Raw genomic sequence first — 26,441 nt, forward strand, 5'->3', positions numbered from 1 at the left:
CTGCGGCAGCAAGGAGGGCTTCCCCAGCAGCCTGTGGAACAGCAGAAGCTGGGAGATGGCACCACGGTCTGGGCCAGGAGACCTTGGGTCCCCCTGCTCTGGGCTTTGTTCCTGGGGCGATTCTGCCCTGCAGGAGCTGGGACATGCCCTGGCCCAAATTTCCAGGGGTCTCTTCACTGCGTCACTGCTGAGCTTTGAAAGCTGTACCTTGGCCACGCTCTGCGTTTGGTCACTCAGGCGGAAGAAGAGAGGGAGCAGGCCAAGTCGCACCGTGTTCTTCATCTCTGCCTTTTCGTCCCCCACCGCCATCTTCATCAGGTCTCTGAAGAGGCTGATGGAGCTCTCTCTCAGCTGGCTCTGCTCCTGGGAGGGAGAAGCACAGTAGGACTGGAGCACCAGCAGCTCTCTGCCCACGCTGGGCAGAAGCTCCAGCACGGATGATGTGAGGGGAGATGCTCCAGGGAGGCATTCTGCACACTGGAGTTGTGGCCCAGATCTGCGGTCCTGGGTCAGTGAAAGGCCACTCAAGAGACTTGTTCTGGGAGCGCCTGTGCCTCCAAGTGCCCACCAAGGCAGCCAGCATCCCCCACCAGCTTCAGCAGCCGCGGTGGGGAAGAGCTCCGGGAGCAGCTGGCAGGGAGAAGCTGGGCTGGGCTGCAGAACACACAAGCCACCCCACAAGAGCCCAGGGCCCACCCGTGGGGCTCAGGCTTCCACATCAGCCTTACGTCGTTCAAGAGGGGCAGGAGGAATTCCACCATCTGCACGGCGATGTGGCTGGCCTCCTTCCTCTTCAGCTGAGCCATGACAGTTCTGAAGACCAGCAGAGCCTTCATGGTGGCAGCCTTATAGCCAAAGAGCAGGATCCTCATCAGGTCTGGCAGGATGACCTTCATTTTTCTTGCCTGTGTGAAGAAAAGAGTTTCCCTTTTGGGACCAGGTCCATGCCTGGAAAGCTCCCCAGGCAGCCAGCTGGCCCCACCATGGCAGAGAGAGCCTTTGGAGCACTCGCCCCACCGCCTGAGTGCCAGCCAAGGCCAAGCCCGCCCCCTCCGCCCCGGCCCTTGGCTGCCAACAGGGTTCCCCTTGCTGACGCCCTACTCACCATGTCGTCTTTCTGCGACAGCGTCATGATGCCTCTGAGCACCAGGGAGAGCATGGCTGGCCTTTCTTCCTTCAGAAACCTAAAGGCTAGATAGGTCGCAGCAAACTCCCCGTCTCCCAGATCTCTGCTGGCCAGCATCTGAAAGCAGGGCAGCAGTGAGCGACCGGCAGAGCTGGTGGGGCTCCTGGCAGCGTGCAGCTCCTGGTTCCTAGCGCAGCCCGGGCCAAGGGCACCGGGGGCTTTTTCCGGTAACTCACAGCCAAGCGAACGAGGCAGTAGTCCTCCAGGTGCGTGCAGAAGAGCCTGCTCTTGAGGTCCCAGAGCTGGCTGAGCAGCTCCTTCAAAATGTTCTTCACAGTCTGGGGCACGGAGAACATCAGCTCCCACAGTGCCAGGGCAGTGCTGCAAGTCGGAGCGCTCTGTCAGCAGGGCAGCCTCGGCCACAGCAGCGTGGCCGGGCTCAGCACTGCAGGATGCTTGGGATGCCCTGGGCAGCAGCAGAGGGCTGAGCTGGTGCTCCCCGTGGGGCGGGCAGGAGCGTGGGGTGGGCTCTGGGCTTGCTTGCTCAGCTTTGGCTGCCTCGGGCCTGGCTGACCCCCAGGGCTGGAAAGCGTGGTGGGATGGAGGGTCCTGCCCCTCGGGAGTGTCCTGCAGGATTCCTTGGCTCTGGCAGCCAGAGCGTCTCCAGGCCCCTCTTCCCACAGGGAACAAGCCCTCCTGGCTTTTGAGGACAGTACCTGTCTCCTCCTGGAGCAACCTTGAGCAGTGTCATCACCACCTCCTGAGGGCATTTGTCAGCCATGGGGACGATGAGAGACTCCACGCTCTGCCGGGCTGGGACTGTCTGGGTGCATCCCAGGGTTTTGTGGATGCAGCTCGTGATCTTTGGCACCTGGAGGGGACACAGGTGAGGATGGTGCAGCCACTGGCGAGCGGCCATTTCCTCAGCTGCCCTTGCCATCCTTCTCTGCCACCTTGAGGTGGCTTCAGGTGCCCCAGACACTGGGCTTTGGGAGGAAGAGAGGGATGGAGGGAGGAACAAGGCCTGACAGGGCTGAAGGGCAGGGCAATGCAGCCACAGGCCACTTACATCCACCAGCCACAGGTCAGGGTTTCCCTTGACCACATCCAGCACGTTTCTGGCCGCCTCCTTGTCAAAGGTGCTGGAGTCAGTCATTGCCTCGATGAACACCCAGACCACGTCTGTCCTCTCCGACGGCTGGAGGTATTCCCCAAAGGTCTATGGGAGGAAGGGAGGCAGCGAAGCCACGTCACACCGAGGGCCCTGATGCTGCTGCTTAGCCGGGCAGTGCCAGCAGCCCTGCGGTGGCGCCCGGCAGTGCTGGCGGCGGTGCCCCCAGCAAAGCTGGCAGCAGGGGCGGCAGTCGCTGCTGGGGAGGATGAGAAGAGACGGCCCAGGGTGAGGGAGGAGGGTTGGGGTCATGGGCACGGGGTCTGGGCCCCGCCACCAGCCAGGGCTTGCTGGTGGCCAGGAGGACTGGGGCTGCTGCTGGGACACTGGAGCGCAGCCCTGGCGTTGTCCCTGCTTGGGGACAGCAGGAACCCTCTCAGCAGGGACAGGGAGGCCACGCCAGCCCGCTGACGGTGGAGGCCTTTGCTCTCACAAGTCCCCTGCTGATGCCAGGACCAAGAGTGCCAGCAAACGGGGAGCTCGTTACCTCGGCAATGTGAGTGGCACTGGGCGAAGTGCGCAAGGAGGTGGTCTCGGCTTCCCAGTCCCTTTCGAGCTGTGTATCCTCCTCTGTCAATGTCGCACCTAAAGAGCGGGGCAAACGCAGAGGAGTCGGTAAGACACGGCAGCTTCCCCAATACTGGAAAGAGCTTTGAACTTGGAATGGCCGAGGAGGGAGGTTATGACCTGCAATCAGGGGAGGAGGTGGTGGAGAGCGGTGCCACGGAAAGGCTGACCCGCCTCCAGTGTGCGTGTGGGAATGCTCCTGGCCCTGGAAAGTCCAAGGCCCTAGAGCTCTGCGTGCAGTGCCACAGTTCAGTTCCCCATGGCTTGAATAGAGGTGACGTGGGGGACGGCTCGCATGGCTGGAGTGCTGCGGGGCAGAGATACATGTCTCTTTGGGAGAGATGGGAAGATGCGGCGTGGGGCTGCCTCCCGTGCTCTTGAGGAGCAGCTCAGCTCCACGGGACCATCAACAGCGTGAGGGTGAGGAGCAGAGGAGGCGCAGTGCTGGTGACATGGTGGTGCCTCCAGCAAGCAGCAGGACTGGGTGATGTTGGCGTGCAGGGGGATCCATCCCACCACAGCTTCTCTTACAGCGTTGCTGGTACTTGAATTGGAAGAGGAGACAAAGAGCGTCCAAAGCCAAGCGGCTGGTGCCCTCTTCCTTGAATGATAGGAGCAGCAGGAGATGTCCCAGCAGCTGTCCAAGGATTGGCATCTGCATCTCCGCACAGGAGGCGTGTCTGTCCTCATTGGGATCAGCCTGGGCAAGGGAGGAAGAAGAGCAGAGGGCTTGAGGGCAGCTGGGGCCAAAGCCCTGAAGCCAAGTGTGTGCCCAGGGCTGGATCCAGGCAGGTCAGAGCTTTGCAGGGCCCTGCAGAACCCGTCTCGCAGAACAGCCCCACGCAGGGAGAGCTGCCAGACCTGGGCTCCCCGTGGGCTCCTTGGGCAGCCCTGGCCGACACAGGACTGGGGCAGAGATGGCTCCTGGCAGAGCGGAGTATGCCTGGTCCTTACCTTCAGTGAGGAATAGTTGGCCAGCAAGAAGCTGAGCACCCTCATCCTGCCCACAGCCCTCTCCCGCACAGATGCCCTCTCAGAGGTGGTGAAGGTCAAGAGCACCTGGGGAGAGAGAAGCTGCTGCTGAGCCCTGGGAGCAGCCAGCGCTCCAGCACAAGCAGCACTGCTCAAGTCCTGGGCGGGACTCTCCCAGGCCATTAAGGCTTCCTCTGGTCTGGAGCAAAGCCCGCACTGGTTTCCTGCCCCGGGGTCCCTGGCAGGCTTGCGACAAATGCCCCAGGCCAGCCCTCTAGCCAGGCAGGAAGGCAGATGCCACCCTGTGCGGCCACTGTGCTGCGGAAGAGCCTGCTGGGCAGCCCCTGCTTCCCCCAGGGAGGTGGGCACCACCCTGCAGTGCTCTCTCTGCATGGCGCGGGGTGGGACTGCCCTCTCAGCAGTGGACACCCCGTCCCCCAGGGTGAGGAACAGCCCTTGTGAAGCCCACCCTTTGCACATGCCAGACCTGGAAGATACTCTGCATCTTCTCGCTGACTCCGTTGGCAGGAGAGTTGAGCACCAGTGCAACTAGCATGGTGTCCATAGCTTTCATGGTCTGCAAGGAAGACAACAAGTTGTGGCCGTGTTTCCTGCCATCCCTCTCACCCCCAGGACACTGAGCTGAGCTCCCAGCACCAAGGGAGGACTCGTGGGCTGCTTTGCTGTGCCTGGGAGAGGCCCAGGGGCAAACAATGTGCTGTGGGCAGAGCAGCCTGCGGCACTGGACGTGGCCAGGCCCACAGGAATGGGACGACGGGACGAGAGTGGGAAAGTAAAGCCAAGACCGTGCCCTGCCTTGCATCTCTGGTCATAGCGCAGGACAGGGTGACCAGGGAGCAGCCCAGAGGGCCCGGGGCTCGTGGAGCTCACCCAGCACTTACCGCGAAGTACAGGAAAGGTTTCAAGTCCCGGATTTCCTCTTTTGGAGGAAGCAAGAAGATGCTGGAGAAGCACGCTTGGAGGAGGCCTATCTCTTTGCCCTCCAGCACCGCCTCCACGGAGCTGCAAAGAGAGAGGGGCCAGTGGGACACTGGTGCGGGGAGCAGTGCCTGCAGGCCTCGTGCAGGTGGACGCGGGGCTCTGGGGCAGGAGTCCCCAGGAGAGTTGGGCAGGTACCTCATTTCGGTCACGGCAAACATGGCGCTCCGCCACACCGCTGTGCACCGTTGGTCCCTGGGCTCTTCTTCCAGCAGCACCTGCAGAGCACAGCCAGGATGGGACCTGGCAGCTGCCAGCACCCAGTGCCACCAGCCCCTTGCCCTGCCCAACGCTGTCCTCACAGGGTGCCAGTGCTGGGGGCCTTGTCCCCTTCCCCGCAGCCACCGAGTATCCCCTCACCTTGATATTCTCTGCCAGTTTGTATCTCTGGCAGAAGAGATCTAGGCCCTGGGACAAGCCGTTGTACGTTGCGGCCCTGAAGAGCATAGCGATGCTTTTAAGGAACTCCAGCTTCTGTTCCTCATCCTGGCAGCCAGGGGACAGAGAGACAAACAGGGAGCATGAGATGGGGACACACAGTCAGTGGCACCGCAGCGCTGGGGGTGCAGTGCCGGTTGCAGCCCTGGGAGAAGCAGCTGTGCCCAGCCAGCGCCCTCCAGCAGCCCCACAGCAGAGCCCCTGTCAGCAGATGCCAGCTCAGCCGCCTTCCAAATGGCTGCGGTTACCTTTTCAGGGCTGCTGACAAAGGCCCTGATGACATCCACGTGTTCTGGTTCCAAGCGGTACACTGGTAACCAGCTGGCATCTAAGAAAGGAGGAGAGCAGGGAGGGCTGCAGAGAGGGTGCGCGGGCAGGAGGGAGCAGAGGAAGGAGCTCTGCCTCCCATCCAGCCCCATGCCCGCTGCCATGGCACAGTCTTCTCCTGCGTGTCAGTGCCCCTGCCAGCGTGTGGGGAAACGGGATCCTGGCATTGAGCATCACTGAGCCACTTTCCATTATCTATCTGCAATGCTGCCCAACTGAGGAGGTTGCAGTTGACTGGAAGTTGGCTAAGGTGACGCTCATCTACAAGACGGGCCGGAAAGAGGATCTGGGGACCTATAGACCTATCCGTCTGGCCTTGTTGCTGGGCAAGGTCATGGGGCAGATGATCTTGGGTAACATCACTCGCCACAAGAGAACCATATGATCAGACCCAGTCAACATGGATTTATGAAATGTAGGTCCTGTTTGACTAACCTGATCTCTACGACCAGATGACCCAAGTAGTAGATGAGGGAAAGGCTGTGGAGGTTGTGTACTTAGACTTCAGTAAGGCCTTGGGCACCGTATCTCACAGCATTCTCCTGGAGAAGCTGCAGCTCGTGGCCTGGACGGGTGGACTCTGCGACGGATATAGAACTGGCTGGGTGGCCGGGCCCAAAGAGTTGTGGTGAACGGAGCCAAATGCGTTTGGTGGCTGGTCAGGAGTGGCGTTCGCCAGGGCTCAGTACTTGGCTCACAACAAGCCCATGAATGCTCCAGGCTCAGGGAAGAGTGGCAGGACAGGAAAAGGACCTGGGGGTGTTGGTCACAGTGGCTGAACATGAGGCAGCGTGTGCCCAGGCAGCCAAAAAGGCCAGCTGCATCCTGGCTTGTATCAGGAATAGTGTGGCCAGCAGGACCAGAGAAGCGATCGTGCCACTGTACTGGGCACTGGTGAGGCCTCACCTTGAATGCTGTGTTCAGTTTTGGGCCCCTCATCATCAGAAGGACATTGAGGGACTAGAGAGAGTGCAGAGGAGGCAACAAAGCTGCTGAGGGGCTGGAGCACAAGTGTGATGGGAGCGGTTGAGGGAGCTGGGGCTGTTCAGCCTGGAGAACAGGAGGCTCAGGGGAGGCTCAGGGGAGACCTTATTGCTGTTTGCAACGGCCTGAAAGGAGGTTGAAGCATGGAGGGTGTTGGTCTCTTCTCCCAAGTAGCAAGTGATAGGACAAGAGGAAATGGCCTCAAGTTGCGCCAGGGGAGGTTTAGATTGACTGTTAGGAAAAAATTCTTCCTGGAAAGTGTGTTAAAGGCAAGAAGAACACCTGAAGAGCATGGGTTGGTCATGCCAATGTGGAATAGATTGTTTTTTCTTGTTTGTTTTGGGGCTGCAGAAGAAGGAACGCGTGCATTTCAGTGTTGGGGCATGGATCCAAACTGAGGATTCAAGCAAGTTTGGGACTGGGACAGCTTAGGTGATTGAGGACCATTGCCAGGTCTATGAAAGAAGCTGGATGGGTTTTGGGGAGCTCACAGGCATTGCCAAATCCTCAGGAAACCACAGCTTTGTAGTTAAAGCAACAGCACTTGGCACCAAACCCAATCCCAAAACGCGAATACCCTCGAAGCGACCACAGGCAGAGCCTTGAGAAACATTTGAGAGAAAGGGTCTCCTTTGCCAGGCCATGGGGGTCAGGGCTTGGCTATTCTGATGATAAACAAACACAAACGGCTGACATGGCATCAGAACTACCTCCACAACGCCTTTACCACCTGTGACCAGTGTCTCCAGGCTTTTGCTTCGCCAGCCTCCAGGGACACGGACTGGTTGTTTCCTTCAGAGCTGTGTCAGGGATGGCCCTTCGTGGGATCCCAAACACCTTCAGAAACTTGCGTTTGTTTCTGCCTTTCACTTTGCTGGAGGTTTGTTCATTGTTTCAATATCTGCAGTTTAGGAACATGGCAGCAGAGGGCTCATTAACATCCAAAATGCCCTTGCAAGCCAAGGCTCTCTGCAGCATTTTCCTAAAGGCTTCAAGTCTGGTGTGGATGATTAGGGAGATTTCAGGAATAGCCAAACAGAGAGCATTTCAATAATAAACAGCAATAAAGCAGTATTTCTTCTACTTCCTTCCCACCTCTCCCTCCTCCGCATTTCCAGAAGAGGTGGTATCAGCAACCTTCAGTACTTTTGGATCTGGAGCATCTCCTGATGAAGGCACAATATGTCAGAGCATTGGGTGCCTGAAGCACCAGTTGAGTGAGGAGACAGGCCAGGACACCTCAAGAGGAGTCACGCTCCTCTGGACCAAGAGGTGGGTGTTCCTGGGAATCTCAGGTGCCACAGCACAGCGATACTTGTGTTCAGGGAGCTGGTCAAATGACTCATCTCCTTTTCTGTAATGTTGTCTGAGTTTGCTCAGGTAACCCCTGACCTGAACCCCATCCACTCGTGGGTGTTCTCCAGACTCCTGCCTTCAGGAACAGTGTCCCAGGAGACCTTGCTGGTGAAGATGGAGGCAAAGGAGCCATAAAGTACCTCAGTCCTGTCTGCTTCTAATCTTATAAAGTGCAGCAGCAGGCCTGCGTTCGCCCTATCTAGTCTTTTACTGTAAGGAAGTAATGTCAGCTCATCTTGCTGCCCCCACCCTCCCCTGCACATATGAAATCCAGAGGAGCTTTGGCATCATCCTTACATCTTTTTATGGTTTTAGAAGTTTCTTTCTTCAATTAGCCAATTTACAGCATCGATGTTTGTTCAGCTGAATATTTACTCAAGATCTCAGGGGCTTTTTTTTTTTTAAAAAAAAACCTCCACACTTTCTGATCAGCCTTGCACCAGACTGACAAATAAACAAATCTTCCCCATGCAACAAAGTTTGCCTAATAGTAAGGAACGAGAAGATTATTTTGTGCTACTTTTCAATTGATACAGAGACACAAGAGAGAACAAGGAAAGCCCAATGGTTGTCATGCCTGTGAAGGCTGATATTTACATCCCTGTCCTCCAGTCAGAGCTCAAATTGGCTGGGAAAGAATGCCTTTTAAAAACACTGCCATCACAAAGCAGGAGAGTGTACTGTTAGTTCGTAGGTTAATAAATAGTTAATAAATGAAATCTCATTAAATTTCATTGGAAGCCCATTTTTTATTATAGTAAAGGAGGCTGAAGTTTCACCTTGATAATTACGCTCCCTACATTTGGCAGAAACAAAAAGATTCATTTAATAGCAGAGGTAGCTTTGATTTAAACAAAGAAATTGTCTGAACAGGATTAGATTACACTGTTAGGCGGGCATTCGTTATGTGCAGCGCTGGGGTCGCACTGGCGATTCTCCACCATAAGTGCTCGCCACGACAGAACGCTCTCCTGTAGCTGGTATTTACAAAAGCGCTGCATATTCATTATAGTTCTTAGAAACTATTAACATTCAATACACCTATTCTAAGAAATGATTACAGAAACATGAGGTTAATTATTTCATGGTCTTTGCTGCTATCTGGTGTCATTGTATGAGCATTGCAAGCCTTGAATTCTATTTCTCTATTCTATAGCTTACTTTCGAGACATCTGTTAGTGTGCAGCTTCAGATTCAACCTGTGCATATGTCATGGAGGCACCCCAAAATAAGTTTAGGCGGACAACAAGGTCCAAAACAAACTTTATTGGGCTTTGGGTTCTTTGATATCGGCTGGTTTTATAAGACACCAGTCCGGTCAGTGATATGTGGGAAAGGTTTATCCCACAGGGGTAAAAAGATGCTGGGACAGGAATTAGCAGGGCTCATTTGCAGGGCTTTAAACTAGATTCGAAGGGGGATGGGGTTGTAGCTGGGCTTGCATCAGTGGGGCAGCATGCTGGAATACATAAAGACCGGGAGGCCCCTCAGGCCCCTAGGGTGAAATCGGTTTACTCGGCTCGCTCCCTGAAGTGCCTGTACACCAATGCGCGCAGCATGGGGAATAAGCAGGAGGAGTTAGAAACCTGCGTTCAGTCAGGAGATTATGATCTGGTGGCATTAACAGAGACATGGTGGGACAGCTCACATGACTGGAATGTGGTCATGGATGGCTATGCCCTTTTCAGGAAAGACAGGCCGGCCAAGCGTGGTGGTGGAGTTGCTCTTTACGTGAGAGAGCAACTACAATGTATAGAGTACTGTCCAGGTGCGGTTGAGGAGCGAGTTGAGAGTCTGTGGGTGAGAATTAAGGGCCAGGCTGGCAGGGGTGACGCTGTTGTGGGAGTCTATTACAGGCCACCAGATCAGAGTGAGGAAGTTGATGAGGCCTTCTACGGGCAGCTGAGCGTGGCCTCACAGTCACAGGCCCTGGTTGTTATGGGGGATTTTAACTACCCTGATGTTTGCTGGAAGGACTACTCAGCCAGCCAGCCTCAGTCTAGGAGGTTCCTCCAGTGCATTGACGATAACTTTCTGATGCAAATGGTGGAGGAGCCGACTAGGAGAGGTGCGCTGCTGGAACTCGTCCTCGCTAACAAGGAGGGTCTGGTTGAAGCAGTAAAGGTGGGAGGCTGCCTTGGTTGCAGTGACCATGAGATGGTGGAGTTCAGAATCTCCTGTGGTGGGGAGCACAATACCGAGCAGAATTGCAACCCTGGACTTCAGCAGGGCCGACTTTGGCCTTTTCAAACAATTGCTGGAGGAAATCCCATGGGCAAGGCTGCTTGAAGGTAAAGGGGCCCAAGATAGTTGGTTAACATTCAGGGACTGCTTCTACCAAGCTCAAGATCAGTGCATCCCGACGTGCAGGAAGTCAAGGAGGGGAGCCAGGAGACCTGCGTGGTTAAACAGGGAACTGCTGGGCAAACTCAAGTGGAAGAGGAGGGTTTACAAATCATGGAAGGAGGGGCTGGCCACTTGGGAAGAATATAAGGCTGTTGTCAGAGGATGTAGGGAGGCAACTAGGAAAGCTAAGGCCTCCTTAGAGTTAAACCTGGCGAGAGGGGTCAAGGACAACAGGAAGAGGTTCTTCAAATACATGGCAGATAAAACTAACAGCAGAGGCAATGTAGGCCCACTGATGAACGGGGTGGGTGCCCTGGTGCCAGAAGATACAGAGAAGGCAGAATTACTGAATGCCTTCTTTGTCTCTGTCTACTCTGCCGGAGGCTGTCCTGAGGAGCCCCGTACCCCTGAGGCCCCAGAGGAAGGCAGGGCAATGGAGGAGTTTGCCTCAGTTGATGAGGACTGGGTTAGGGACCAGTTAAGCAATCTGGACATCCATAAATCCATGGGTCCAGATGGGATGCACCCGCGGGTGCTGAGGGAGCTGGCTGAAGTCATTGCTGGACCGCTCTCCATCATCTTTGCCAAGTCTTGGGAAACGGGAGAGGTGCCTGAGGACTGGAGGAAAGCAAATGTCACTCTGGTCTTCAAAAAGGGCAAGAAGGAGGACCCGGGCAACTATAGACCGGTCAGCCTCACCTCCATCCCTGGGAAAGTGATGGAACACCTTATCCTTGGTGCCATCTTAAGACATATCAAGGATAAGAGGGTCATCAGGGACAGTCAACATGGCTTCACCAAGGGGAAGTCGTGTTTGATCAACCTCATAGCCTTTTATGAAGACGTAACAAGGTGGATTGACGATGGCAGAGCAGTGGATGTGGTCTACCTTGACTTCAGCAAAGCATTTGACACCGTCTCCCACAGCATCCTCACGGCAAAACTGAGGAAGTGTGGACTGGATGATCGGGTAGTGAGGTGGACTGCAAACTGGCTGAAGGAGAGAAGCCAGAGGGTCGTGATCAATGGGGCAGAGTCTGGTTGGAGGCCTGTATCTAGTGGAGTGCCTCAAGGGTCAGTTCTGGGACCAATACTGTTCAATATATTCATCAATGACTTGGATGAGGGAATTGAGTGTACTATCAGCAAGTTTGCTGATGACACCAAGCTGGGAGGAGTGGCTGACACGCCAGAGGGCTGTGCTGCCATCCAGCGAGATCTGGGCAGGCTAGAGAGTTGGGCGGGGAAAAATTTAATGAAATATAACAAGGGAAAATGTAGAGTCTTGCATCTGGGCAGGAACAACCCCAGGTTCCAGTACAGGTTGGGGAATGACCTATCAGAGAGCAGTGTAGGGGAAAGGGACCTGGGGGTCCTGGTGGACAGCAGGATGACCATGAGCCAGCACTGTGCCCTTGTGGCCAAGAAGGCCAATGGCATCCTGGGGTGGATTAGAAGGGGGGTGGTTAGTAGGTCGAGAGAGGTTCTCCTTCCCCTCTACTCTGCCCTGGTGAGACCTCATCTGGAATATTGTGTCCAGTTCTGGGCCCCTCAGTTCAAGAAGGACAGGGAACTGCTGGAGAGAGTCCAGCGCAGGGCCACAAAGATGATGAAGGGAGTGGAGCATCTCCCTTATGAGGCAAGGCTGAGGGAGCTGGGTGTCTTTAGCTTGCAGAAGAGGAGACTGAGGGGTGACCTCATCAATGTTTATAAATATATAAAGGGTGGGTGTCACGAGGATGGAGCCAGGCTCTTGTCGGTGACAACCAACAGTAAGACAAGGGGTAATGGGTTCAAGCTGGAACACAAGAGGTTCCACTTAAATTTGAGAAGAAACTTCTTCTCAGTGAGGGTGACAGAACACTGGAACAGGCTGCCCAGGGAGGTTGTGGATTCTCCTTCTCTGGAGACATTCAAAACCCGCCTGGACGCCTTCCTGTGTAACCTCACCTAGGTGTTCCTGCTCTGGCAGGGGGATTGGACTAGATGATCTTTCGAGGTCCCTTCCAATCCCTAACATTCTGTGATTCTGTGATTCTGTGATTCTGGCTGGAAAAGTACCGCCGATAAACCGATGGGAAACGGGGTTTATACAGTTAGTTAGCACTCCCATAACGTAAGATACAGGTTCGGATATTAGGTTAGGAGATTATTTGGGGTGCAGCGAAATAAGAACAGCGAGGACCCACAGTGTGCATATACGCACTCACAAGATAATACTCAATAGTATCTGATCACCTCCCGTAAGTGATACACGCCAGAGATATTCAGTTTCCGTTTCCCCTGGCTTGCATGAAAATTTAGCTTGCAAGTCGCCAAGCTCAGGTCCTGTCCACGGGGTGCTACGAACGGCAGTTCGAGGATTTCCACCCCGTGGCCTTGTATGTGTCAGTTTTAATGAGAGGACATACATTCTTTGTCTCCATCTCCTCTTCATCAACACTATTTTCAGAATCTCCCCAGGAACCTCCATCCCAGGAACCTCCGTCCCAGTCCTCAGGATCTCTAATCAATTTCCAGGTTTGGGGAACTCTATGGGGGGGACCTTGCTCCACTTGTCGTGAGCTCAACCTTTTGTTCTAACAAACGTATTCACTCTTTCAGTTGATCTATTTCCAGCTCCTTTTCATAATCACACCCCTTTGACTGTTTGCAAGGTTCGGGCTGCCTTTGGGCTTGCTTCAAACAAGCGTACAGAGCAGCGCCAAAGGCAGCACAGATGATAGCGCCAACAGCAACACAGGCGGCAGCACACGCAGCTACCGTCACTCCCGGACCACACCAACTCGCTTCCGTCTGGGTGCAAGTTGTCGCGGAAGGATTATCGCAGCTGTAATCCCGAAATAATTTCTCCATTTCTGATACCCTGCTCGCTGCGCCAATTAAAATGTCACGGAGGCACCCCCAAATAAGTTTAGGCAAACAACAAGGTCCAAACCAAAAGTTTATTCTGGCCAGAAAAGCACCACTGATAAACCAATTAGAAACGGGGTTTATACAACTAGCTAGCACTCCGTTGACATAAGATATAGGTTCAGGTATCAGGTTAGGAGATTATTTGGGATGCAGCGAAAATAAGAATAATGAGGATCCCCAGCGTGCATACACGCACTCACAAACCAACAAAACCGGAGCCCTCTCTGCCCCGTTTGCCCACAAAAGAGAAACACTAGTCTATTGCGGCCAGGACTTCACACTTGTCTGTCTCAGATGAGGAATTTACACTCGTCTGTCCCAGGCGAGGACTTTACACCTGCCTATCTCAGGCAAGGAATTATTAAAGCATATATTCAGTAATTTATCGCTCACCTAAGTGAGGAGGTGAGGCGCTCCCAATCCAGGGGAGTTACCTTAGACGGCTTCTCAGTCTAAGGGGAGGGACTCTGGCAGTATGGCAGTCTCGTAGCTCTGAGAAGACCACACAAAGGGCATCTCCCGTGGGAATCCCATTTATAGTCTACTTAGATCTGACTGGGCATTCCAGAAGCTTCTCGGCTTCTCTACACCCCACCCCCCGAGTGTGGGCCTTCGAGAAGCTTCTCGGCTTCTCTGGGCTGTGGGCAGGCTTGGCCCCTCCTCTGCTAACGACCCTGCCCACCGACTCTGGGTCTCCACAAAGAGCCATTAGCTGCCCCATTGGAGGCCCCAGTTCTGAGAGAGGGGACGGGCAGCTACCAGTGCAGCTGCCACACCAGTGCTCAGGGCGTGGGGAGGGAAAGTGCAACTGCCACAGCTACGGTAGCATATCCCACTTCTGGTAGCAGAGTGCAAGGGCTTAAGGCAGCCCTGCCAAGTTGTAGGTTTGCGATATGGTAACAGACACCAGACCAACAGCTTCAGGGTTAAAGCATTTATCTCCAAATAACAGTGCAGGAAAAAAGACAGATCAATAGTATAATTATCTGCATTGTTGCAATAGCAAGTCAAGTAATTCATCAAGACTGGGCTAGACCAGGCATCTGACAATGGCCGGCAGGCAGGCAGCAGGGTGGGACCTCTTCTCCAGAAAAGTGACCCAGACCAGGCAATGCCCTTGGGGAATGCACATGCCCTGGCTGGACTGTTCTTTTTACCACTGAGCCGCAGAAGCGCTGTTTGGGCTCTGCGCCCGCTCTGCGCCAGCTCTGTCCCTGGTGTACACGAGGCCCAGGAGGCCCAGGAATCCTGTACCAGGCAGCACAGCCCCACAGTCCTGTGTGAACGTGGGTCTGGAATTCTTGTGTGAGGCAATCCAAGCCTCACAGCTCCATTGTATGTACCATCACCAGACAGGCCATATTAGGCGATAGCAGCCATACAAGGAGCCAGCTAGTCTTGCAAAGGCAAATTTGACTGTCTACGTATGGAAGTCACTACGCAGAATGCAAGCGTGAACACACAGGGTACTGTGAACGTAGTGCTGACAGCGAGCAGACTGGATTTATAGCAGCCTTATAGTACAGTAAGTTAACGACTAAGGAGAAGTGAAATAAACCAGAACAGTAGTATAGCAGAAGAAGTAAATTGAAAGAAGAGGTATAGAAACACAGGAAGCAAGGAGTGTGTACTGATTGATACGTCAAGGCCAAAGGGATTGATACAGGATTGATACACCAATGAGAGGGGGGTAACTTGTGATAGATCAAAAAAATGCTTTTGTGGTAGCAACTTTGGTGGGAATGCAAAATATATCACTTATGTAATGCATAACTCAGCAAATCAGTAAGGCTTGAGCAAGCATCCTAGCAAGTATAAATACAAGCCTGAATTTGTAATAAATGTCTCTCATTGCACCTTAAAGAGAGTCCGTGCCTCATTCGCTACAAATGGCACCTGAACAGGGACTTTCAATGCGGCTGTAAAGGAAGCCGTTGTTCCGGTAGAAAAGCCCGATCGAACCAGGACCGGGAAATGGAGCCGGGGAAACAAAGCCGGGAAACAGAACCGGGAACCAGGAAAGTGTGCACTCATCACCGAGAAAAGGTGAGCGATTGGGAACCATGGGAGGGAAGTTATCCCTTGAACGAAGACAAAGCCTAGATGTCCTTCAACGTTTATTAAGAAAGCAAAATCAGGACGTACCAGGAGTCCGATTAGTGACTTTATTAGAACGGATGGCTAATCATGTGCCGGACTTTCCTACAACTGGTACATTTCAGTTGGAGGCATGGCAGAAAGTCGGAAGAGAACTATTCGAACAGGCAGCATCTGGAGATAATGCTGCTTGTCAACATTTATCTACTTGGGGGAAAATAATGATTACTTTAAAAGCAGCTCCAAAGGAAGTAGCTGTGCAGGTCGCAACTAACTGTGAACCTTCTGCCCCTCCCTTGCCAGGGAAGGAGGGGGATCCTGTAACTGTATTGGGCAAAAATGCACTAACCTTGGATGCAGTAGTGGAGAAAGCACTGGCTGATAACGAAGCCCCGGCTTGTCCACTACAGCGAACGCTTTTGACAAAAGGTGGTTTGTGAGAGTCGCCCAACAACCCCCTCGATCCTGGCCCAGTGGACTTGGAGCGAGAGCCTGATTTATTCCGCCCGGATGTTACTTTGCAGCCGAAAGTGCACATTAATTCAACCATGGGGGATAAATGCAGAGAAGAGGCTTTGAAAGCAGGAGACAGGAAAGTGGTTACGGCATGCCCTGTGATCTATCATGAATGGCAAACTCCAGGCTTTCAACAGCTATCGTATGATGTTGTAAAGGAATTACAGACATTAGCTAAAGAAAATGGAGTTACTTCATCATTTGTTATAAATTTTTTGGAAGCGTTAAGCTCTTCCTACGTACTTACTCGCATGACTGGCATTCTTTGTTGAAAATGATTGTATCCACTCCTCAATGCACTGTATGGCTGATTTTTGGGAGAACTGTACTGTGGAGACTAGTGATAATGCATATCAGCAAAGAGCGATTGTTTGCAGTCATTTAGCTGGGGAAGGTGCTCATGCTTTGCCCGAGAATCAAGTTGCACATCCCAGGGACATGTATGGTGTAACAGGAAAACTAGCAATGAAAGCGGTTCAGAAGTTACTGGTGGTTGGGAGAGATGCTAGTACGTCTTTTTCAAAAATCTCGCAAGGATCACCGGAACCTTATGCACAATTTTTAGACTGCTTGCAAACTGTTTTGGAGTGGCAAATTGATAATGATGTGGCTAGTGAGTTAGTTCCTAGAACAGTTGGCTTTTGAGAATGCTAATGCTGATTGGTGGCGTGTGTTACAGGGTGTTAGGAATAGGGAAAAGTGTACTATAACAGAGATGGTGAGAGCGTGTCAAAACATAGAGTCATCTGAACATTATACTGGCTCTCCAGCTGCCGCTTTAGCAGCACAGTCGTAAGTGTCGGGAACAAAACTGAGACTGAGATGTTTTCATTGTGGGGCACTGGGTCATGTAAAGAAAGATTGCACAAAGTATGCACACCAGACTTCAAAGGCTGTACCTCCGAGAGATTGTCCAATATGTGCAAAAGGCAGGCACTGGGCAAGTGAGTGTTGTTTGAGGGTAATGTAAAGGGAGCTGCCAGCCAGTCAGTGACTATAATTACTACTGCAGTAGTGCTGATTCCCACAGGAGTGTGGGGGCCTTTAGGACCTAGCGTGCATGCTTTGTTAATAGGTTGATCATCCACTACCAAGTTGGGTTTGTTTGTCTTACCTGGAGTAATTGACTCTGATTATCAAGGTGAAATCAAAATGATGGCTTGGACACCTGTGCCATTCTTCCTGGAAAGTGTGTTAAAGGCAAGAAGAACACCTGAAGAGCATGGGTTGGTCATGCCAATGTGGAATAGATTGTTTTTTCTTGTTTGTTTTGGGGCTGCAGAAGAAGGAACACATGCATTTCAGTGTTGGGGCACGGATCCAAACTGAGGATTCAAGCAAGTTTGGGACTGGGACAGCTTAGGTGATTGAGGACCATTGCCAGGTCTACGAAAGAAGCTGGATGGGTTTTGGGGAGCTCGCAGGCATTGCCAAATCCTCAGAAAACCACAGCTTTGTAGTTAAAGCAACAGCACTTGGCACCAAACCCAATCCCAAAATGCAAATACCCTCGAAGCGACCGCAGGCAGAGCCTTGAGAAACATTTGAGAGAAAGGGTCTCCTTTGCCAGGCCCTGGGGGTCAGGCCTTGGCCATTCTGATGATAAACAAACATGAAGGGCTGACATGGCATCAGAACCTGGCGTGTCCGCGTTGTTGCCCTTCCCCTTGGTTCCCACCCATGCACACTCAACCCGATCAGCGCCTGTGGGAACAGCAGGGTGTGCAGTTCCAGCTAGAGGGCCTTAGACAGATCATACAGAAGTGTGTTTTTTATGAGTGTAAGAAGCGATAGCCCAGGCCAGTGAGAATGATATCTCGGGTCGGAAAACGGCCCCTTGTGTGTGATGTGTGAATGTCCTTGGGCCTGGTCTGTGAATGAGTGGGAACGTAACTGAAACAAATATAACATGAGTGTGGTGTGTTTCTAATACCAATTATTGGAAAAACATCTTATGTAACATCTTAGTCCAGGCCCATACCTGGAAATCCTATACATCGTCAATGGCTAATAAAGAGGGCCTCAGACTGGCTCAGCTCTCTGCTCTGCCCGGCTCTGCGCTCCTTCCTGAACAAGATCTCTGCCTGTGCGTGCATCTTTTTCTGCGTCCCGGTGTGCGTCGTTCCTCATCGCCGCAATCGCCCTCATCAACTCCAGACAATCCAAACGCTCCCTGACATACACGGCTGCCCCACCTCCTCTCCTTCCTCGCCTGTCCCTTCTGAAGAGTTTCTAGCCATCCAATGCAGAGCTCCAGTTGTGAGAGTCGTCCCACCATGTTTCTGGGATGGCAACTATATCGTCGTTTTTCTGCCTCACAGTGGCTTCCAGCTCCTCCTGTTTGTTGCCCACGCTGCGTGCCTTTGGATAGATGCACTTTGGCCGGGTCATTGATCCCGCCACCTTTTTCTGGTGAGAAGCCCTAATTCCTTTGTGGACATCATCGAGTGCTTCCACGGTTTTGAACACATCAACAACCCTTGTGTTTCTCTTCCTGCATGGCTCTCCATCCCCAGCCTCCACTGGGACGGCAGAGCAAAGGGCCTCACCAGCGCTACCCTCAAATGCTGGCATGTGGCCCTTGGGTTTGCCTCTCCACACCTGGTTTCCTCCCCTCTCACTTCAAATCTAGTTTAAAGCCCTCTCAAGGACTCCTGCTAACTCCTGCGCAGGATCCTTTTCCCCTTTTGAGAGAGGTGCATCCCATTTGTCGCTAGCAGGCCTGGTGCCATGTAAGCCGACCCGTGATCAAAAACCCCCAAATTCTGCCGGTGACACCGGTCCTGCAGCCAGGTATTGATCTGCTGGGTCTTCCTGCATCTTTCCTCGTCGTACCCTGCAACTGTGGCGACAGAAGAGAACACGACTTGTGCTCCTGATCCCTTGACCATGCGTCCCAAGGCTCTGAAGTCTCTCTTGATTGTCTTTAGTTTTCCCTTTTCAGTTTCATCACTGCCTACCTGAAAAATCGTTAGGGGATAATAGTCTGAGGGCCTAACCAGGGCAGAGAGCTTCCTGTTTACATCTTTAACCCTGGCCCCAGGGAGGCAGCCGACACCCCAAGAAGTGGGTCTAGCCTGCATATAGGGCCTTCTGTTCCCTTTAGAAGGGAGTCTCCTACAACCACAACCAGCCTCTTTTTCTTTGTGGGGGCTGTTTTGATGGAGGGTGCAGGGTGACTGATCCTCTGCAGCACCTCCAACTCAGTGGAACCGCCTCCCTCGATGCTGTTGTTTGGTTCCACTTGCAAGGCCTGTTCTTCAGTCTCAAGACCCATTTGTGTGTCTGTGTTTGGCTGTTTCTGGGCTAACTGGTGCACAGAAATTGGCTTCGCTGGAGGTAAATGTTCAAAGAGGACCCAGAAGAGTAAAACAGAAAAAGGAAAAATTTATTCGAATAAAGGAGGAGTCCCCAGGCGTCCCTGTGGGGTCTCTCAACAGCATGGGAAGACACAGCCCCCTATTTATCCCAATCCTAGCTGCAGGAGATCCCTTCTCCTTTCCCCATTGGCTGAGACCCTTGCGGGGTCCAAGCTTTCCGATCCCCCTTTCGTAACCCCAGCAGCACCCCTTGTATGTCTGCCCACCGACACTCCTGGGAACTGATTGGTTAGAGCTCTAAGGCTGTTGCACTCCATTTTGTAAAGACATGGGAGAGCTGCTCCCATCAACTACGAAACAATCAAGAGTGTGAATCGTGACATAACATCTTTGCAAAGACGTGGTAGCCGTTCCTCACCAGTTTGGTGTTGGTGGTGGTGCTTTCAGTTGTGATGATGTTGTCATCCCTTTTCTAATTCACTGTCTGCTCTTGTGTTCAGACTACGTGGCTTTGTAAATGAAGAGCCCTGCTCTCTGTGTCTTTCAACGAAATACAGGACCTTCTGAGACTGTTTTTCTTCCTGAGCTGCTTCCTGCAAGAGCTTGTGGAGCTGCAGGGACAGTTCCTGTGATGGGAGGAGGGGAAAAGAATCCATCACGGCAGCACTGCCAGGGAGCAGCAGCGCTCGGTCTCCCAGAGCTGTTATCTTTCCTCTCCCACACTCCTTCTCGTCCCTCATGTTGGCGCAAGTCCTGAGTGCTCTGGCAGCTTGGTCATTGTTCTGCTGCGTGGCAGTCCTGTGACAGCAGGCAGGGACAGGCAATGGGCACTTGTGTGACAGAGCTGGCCTCAGAACAGCCTTCCGTGAAGAAAGGTGATCTCCTGAGGACAGTGCTGGAAGGTTTAGGTCTTCTTCCAAAGTTTCTCTCCAGGACATGCCCAAGAACATGACGAGCAGATCACAACACCAGTATGCACCAGTACAGAGCTAAACACCCTGAGTGGAGAAGCATGAGGGCACGCAGCAGTGTCCTCTCACAGCCAGGCCTCCTGCAAGACACCTGACGGAGCAGCAGAGCAGGGTCTGGGCTGTGCCCGTGTGCACTGGACAGCCCGCGGAAGCTGCCCCAGGACAATCGTCGTGGGCTGGCCGCGCACAAGCACCGTTTCCAGCCCTGGCCTCTCAGTGCAGCTTGGAGAGGCCCTTTGTCCCTCCGCGGAAGGATGGTGAATGAGTAGGTCAGCAGGCTGTGTTTGCATGGTACAGATGAGATGCAATCATGCACATCATGTACAGGAGGTGGGATGAGATGAACCCCAGAGACCACAAATGTCATCAGCTATTCCTTGGGGTTCCCTGAAGGCCTGTGGGACAGACAGTGTCTCGAGGTCACGTCACGTTGGGAGGAAACCACCTGAATGCAGCACTGGGTTGTGCTTCCTTGGACTGAGGTCCCCGTGTCCATTCCTCGTGACGTGGGACATGTGAGATGAGTGCAGGCGGGGTGACACACTGCAAGGCTGAGGTGGCTCCCATCCTTTGGGAGTGGCAAGAGGAGGTGAGAGAGACACTGTGACTCCTGCCTGTGTGTGTAAAAGGGACAGGCTCTGCCTCTGATCATCCCTGGGTGCATAAGGAGTCCATGAGGCCAGCTCAGCTCTGGACAGCTGACAGAAGCTTGCTCTTTCCACGTGTGACTCCAGGAACAAACCCCATGGGCCCAGTGAGCTTCGTCTCCGCTGCCTTGGACAGGCCCATTGCCACAGTGCTTCTATCTGCTCCCTCAGCCTTGCCTGTGATTCTGGCTTGTGCTCTCCAAAGTGCCAGAGCACTCAGAGATGTTCTGGGGTCCTTGGAAAAGGCAGATGTCAAAGCCAGCTTCAAGAAGGGCTCTTTATTAAAATCCAGCCACTCTCTCGGGAAGAGCTGCTCCTCCACATGGCTCAGCATCAGCGGCAGCACAGGGCTCGCAGGATCCATCTTGGCCTCGGCTGCTCCCTTGGAGAGCTCAGGATGATGATGACCGTCTGAGCTACAAGGGAGCGGATGGAGGGCTCGCTGTCTCCTGCCAAGGTCTGAAGGGCTGCAAGGGAAAGAAGCAGAGCCGAGATGACCTCCCACGTCTGCAGAGATCCCCAGGCATTCCCTCTGGAGAATGCTCCCTACTCACCGCTGCAGATCTCAGCCAGCTTCTTCTTGCCTGGATCCCTCAGATGCCGCGCAGCGAGCCCTGGGCACAGAGTTCCGTCAGCCCCTGCTCCCTCCCCTCATCAGGGCTGGCCCCAGGGAAGAGCAGGGGCCGAGATGGTGGGACTGAGCAAGGCGGCCGCCATGGCCACCTGCGTGGACAGGGCTGGGAGAGGGAGGCCAAGGCCCTGCACGGGGCAGCCGGGGCTCTGGCAGCCACAGGGCTGCTCCTTGCTGCCAGGGCAGTGGCAGGGACTGGGGCCAGGCTGCCAAGAGAGGGACCCTGGGGGCTGTGACCCACCGATGAACCTCACGGCCGCCTCTCGCAAGCTGGCCTGAGCATCCTTCAGGTACGGCAGGCTCTGAGTCAAGAATTCTTGAGCTCTGCTCCTGTCCTGCTCCAGCTGGAGAGAGCACAAGGGGATGAGCACGTCACTGTCCCTTCCCAGTTGGCTGGACCAGTCCCTGCTCCCACACCCAGCCGTTCCCCTTCCCTCCCGGCCATTCCCATGTCCCAGCCAGGAGCCCTGTGGGGTTGAGGCTGAAAGAGAGACACAGGCCGGGGGACCCCAGGGTTGCTGAGAGCCCTCCCTCGCGCTGGGTGCAGGGAGGGCAGCAGGGCAGAGAGAAGAGGCCTTGTGGGCTCTGTTCTTGAGGGCAGGGAACAAGAATGCAGGTCCAGGCTGCAGCAAGGCAGGCGAGGCACATCTGCCTTGGGGGTTGTCCTCACCAAGCTCTCTCCAATCCGCCATGTCTGCTGTGTCCGCACCAGGTGCTTGAGCAGTTTCCACTTGAGGAGCTCTGCGGCAGCAAGGAGGGCTTCCCCAGCAGCCTGTGGAACAGCAGAAGCTGGGAGATGGCACCACGGTCTGGGCCAGGAGACCTTGGGTCCCCCTGCTTTGGGCTTTGTTCCTGGGGCGATTCTGCCCTCAGGGAGCTGGGACATGCCCTGGCCCAAATTTCCAGGGGTCTCTTCACTGCGTCACTGCTGAGCTTTGAAAGCTGTACCTTGGCCACGCTCTGCGTTTGGTCACTCAGGCGGAAGAAGAGAGGGAGCAGGCCAAGTCGCACCGTGTTCTTCATCTCTGCCTTTTCGTCCCCCACCGCCATCTTCATCAGGTCTCTGAAGAGGCTGATGGAGCTCTCTCTCAGCTGGCTCTGCTCCTGGGAGGGAGAAGCACAGTAGGACTGGAGCACCAGCAGCTCTCTGCCCACGCTGGGCAGAAGCTCCAGCACGGATGATGTGAGGGGAGATGCTCCAGGGAGGCATTCTGCACACTGGAGTTGTGGCCCAGATCTGCGGTCCTGGGTCAGTGAAAGGCCACTCAAGAGACTTGTTCTGGGAGCGCCTGTGCCTCCAAGTGCCCACCAAGGCAGCCAGCATCCCCCACCAGCTTCAGCAGCCGCGGTGGGGAAGAGCTCCGGGAGCAGCTGGCAGGGAGAAGCTGGGCTGGGCTGCAGAACACACAGGCCACCCCACAAGAGCCCAGGGCCCACCCGTGGGGCTCAGGCTTCCACATCAGCCTTACGTCGTTCAAGAGGGGCAGGAGGAATTCCGCCATCTGCACGGCGATGTGGCTGGCCTCCTTCCTCTTCAGCTGAGCCATGACAGTTCTGAAGACCAGCAGAGCCTTCATGGTGGCAGCCTTATAGCCAAAGAGCAGGACCCTCATCAGGTCTGGCAGGATGACCTTCATTTTTCTTGCCTGTGTGAAGAAAAGAGTTTCCCTTTTGGGACCAGGTCCATGCCTGGAAAGCTCCCCAGGCAGCCATCTGGCCCCACCATGGCAGAGAGAGCCTTTGGAGCACTCGCCCCACCGCCTGAGTGCCAGCCAAGGCCAAGCCCGCCCCCTCCGCCCCGGCCCTTGGCTGCCAACAGGGTTCCCCTTGCTGACGCCCTACTCACCATGTCGTCTTTCTGCGACAGCGTCATGATGCCTCTGAGCACCAGGGAGAGCATGGCTGGCCTTTCTTCCTTCAGAAACCTAAAGGCTAGGTAGGTCGCAGCAAACTCCCCGTCTCCCAGATCTCTGCTGGCCAGCATCTGAAAGCAGGGCAGCAGTGAGCGACCGGCAGAGCTGGTGGGGCTCCTGGCAGTGTGCAGCTCCTGGTTCCTAGCGCAGCCCGGGCCAAGGGCACCGGGGGCTTTTTCCGGTAACTCACAGCCAAGCGAACGAGGCAGTAGTCCTCCAGGTGCGTGCAGAAGAGCCTGCTCTTGAGGTCCCAGAGCTGGCTGAGCAGCTCCTTCAAAATGTTCTTCACAGTCTGGGGCACGGAGAACATCAGCTCCCACAGTGCCAGGGCAGTGCTGCAAGTCGGAGCGCTCTGTCAGCAGGGCAGCCTCGGCCACAGCAGCGTGGCTGGGCTCAGCACTGCAGGATGCTTGGGATGCCCTGGGCAGCAGCAGAGGGCTGAGCTGGTGCTCCCCGTGGGGCGGGCAGGAGCGTGGGGTGGGCTCTGGGCTTGCTTGCTCAGCTTTGGCTGCCTCGGGCCTGGCTGACCCCCAGGGCTGGAAAGCGTGGTGGGATGGAGGGTCCTGCCCCTCGGGAGTGTCCTGCAGGATTCCTTGGCTCTGGCAGCCAGAGCGTCTCCAGGCCCCTCTTCCCACAGGGAACAAGCCCTCCTGGCTTTTGAGGACAGTACCTGTCTCCTCCTGGAGCAACCTTGAGCAGTGTCATCACCACCTCCTGAGGGCATTTGTCAGCCATGGGGACGATGAGAGACTCCACGCTCTGCCGGGCTGGGACTGTCTGGGTGCATCCCAGGGTTTTGTGGATGCAGCTCGTGATCTTTGGCACCTGGAGGGGACACAGGTGAGGATGGTGCAGCCACTGGCGAGCGGCCATTTCCTCAGCTGCCCTTGCCATCCCTCTCTGCCACCTTGAGGTGGCTTCAGGTGCCCCAGACACTGGGCTTTGGGAGGAAGAGAGGGATGGAGGGAGGAACAAGGCCTGACAGGGCTGAAGGGCAGGGCAATGCAGCCACAGGCCACTTACATCCACCAGCCACAGGTCAGGGTTTCCCTTGACCACATCCAGCACGTTTCTGGCCGCCTCCTTGTCAAAGGTGCTGGAGTCGGTCATTGCCTCGATGAACACCCAGACCATGTCTGTCCTCTCCGACGGCTGGAGGTATTCCCCAAAGGTCTATGGGAGGAAGGGAGGCAACGAAGCCATATCACACCGAGGGCCCTGATGCTGCTGCTTAGCCGGGCAGTGCCAGCAGCCCTGCGGTGGCGCCCGGCAGTGCTGGCGGCGGTGTCCCCAGCAAAGCTGGCAGCAGGGGCGGCAGTCGCTGCTGGGGAGGATGAGAAGAGACGGCCCAGGGTGAGGGAGGAGGGTTGGGGTCATGGGCACGGGGTCTGGGCCCCGCCACCAGCCAGGGCTTGCGGGTGGCCAGGAGGACTGGGGCTGCTGCTGGGACACTGGAGCGCAGCCCTGGCGTTGTACCTGCTTGGGGACAGCAGGAACCCTCTCAGCAGGGACAGGGAGGCCACGCCAGCCCGCTGACGGTGGAGGCCTTTGCTCTCACAAGTCCCCTGCTGATGCCAGGACCAAGAGTGCCAGCAAACGGGGAGCTCGTTACCTCGGCAATGTGAGTGGCACTGGGCGAAGTGCGCAAGGAGGTGGTCTCGGCTTCCCAGTCCCTTTCGAGCTGTGTATCCTCCTCTGTCAATGTCGCACCTAAAGAGCGGGGCAAACGCAGAGGAGTCGGTAAGACACGGCAGCTTCCCCAATACTGGAAAGAGCTTTGAACTTGGAATGGCCGAGGAGGGAGGTTATGACCTGCAATCAGGGGAGGAGGTGGTGGAGAGCGGTGCCACGGAAAGGCTGACCCGCCTCCAGTGTGCGTGTGGGAATGCTCCTGGCCCTGGAAATTCCAAGGCCCTAGAGCTCTGCATGCAGTGCCACGGTTCAGTCCCCCATGGCTTGAATAGAGGTGACGTGGGGAACGGCTCGCATGGCTGGAGTGCTGCGGGGCAGAGATACATGTCTCTTTGGGAGAGATGGGAAGATGCGGCGCGGGGCTGCCTCCCGTGCTCTTGAGGAGCAGCTCAGCTACACGGGACCATCAACAGCGTGGGAGAGAGCGTGGGGGTGAGGAGCAGAGGAGGGGCAGTGCTGGTGACATGGTGGTGCCTCCAGCAAGCAGCAGGACTGGGTGATGTTGGCGTGCAGGGGGATCCATCCCACCACAGCTTCTCTTACGGTGTTGCTGGTACTTGAATTGGAAGAGGAGACAAAGAGCGTCCAAAGCCAAGCGGCTGGTGTCCTCTTCCTTGAATGATAGGAGCAGCAGGAGATGTCCCAGCAGCTGTCCAAGGATTGGCATCTGCATCTCCACACAGGAGGCGTGTCTGTCCTCATTGGGATCAGCCTGGGCAAGGGAGGAGGAAGAGCAGAGGGCTTGAGGGCAGCTGGGGCCAAAGCCCTGAAGCCAAGTGTGTGCCCAGGGCTGGATCCAGGCAGGTCAGAGCTTTGCAGGGCCCTGCGGAACCCATCTCGCAGAACAGCCCCACGCAGGGAGAGCTGCCAGACCTGGGCTCCCCGTGGGCTCCTTGGGCAGCCCTGGCCGACACAGGACTGGGGCAGAGATGGCTCCTGGCAGAGCGGAGTATGCCTGGTCCTTACCTTCAGTGAGGAGTAGTTGGCCAGCAAGAAGCTGAGCACCCTCATCCTGCCCACAGCCCTCTCCCGCACAGATGCCCTCTCAGAGGTGGTGAAGGTCAAGAGCATCTGGGGAGAGAGAAGCTGCTGCTGAGCCCTGGGAGCAGCCAGTGCTCCAGCACAAGCAGCACTGCTCAAGTCCTGGGCGGGACTCTCCCAGGCCATTAAGGCTTCCTCTGGTCTGGAGCAAAGCCCGCACTGGTTTCCTGCCCTGGGGTCCCTGGCAGGCTTGCGACAAATGCCCCAGGCCAGCCCTCTAGCCAGGCAGGAAGGCAGATGCCACCCTGTGCGGCCACTGTGCTGCGGAAGAGCCTGCTGGGCAGCCCCTGCTTCCCCCAGGGAGGTGGGCACCACCCTGCAGTGCTCTCTCTGCGTGGCGCGGGGTGGGACTGCCCTCTCAGCAGTGGACACCCCGTCCCCCAGGGTGAGGAACAGCCCTTGTGAAGCCCA

Source organism: Caloenas nicobarica, chromosome Z (genome assembly GCF_036013445.1).
Source record: "Caloenas nicobarica isolate bCalNic1 chromosome Z, bCalNic1.hap1, whole genome shotgun sequence".
NCBI lineage: Eukaryota > Metazoa > Chordata > Aves > Columbiformes > Columbidae > Caloenas > Caloenas nicobarica.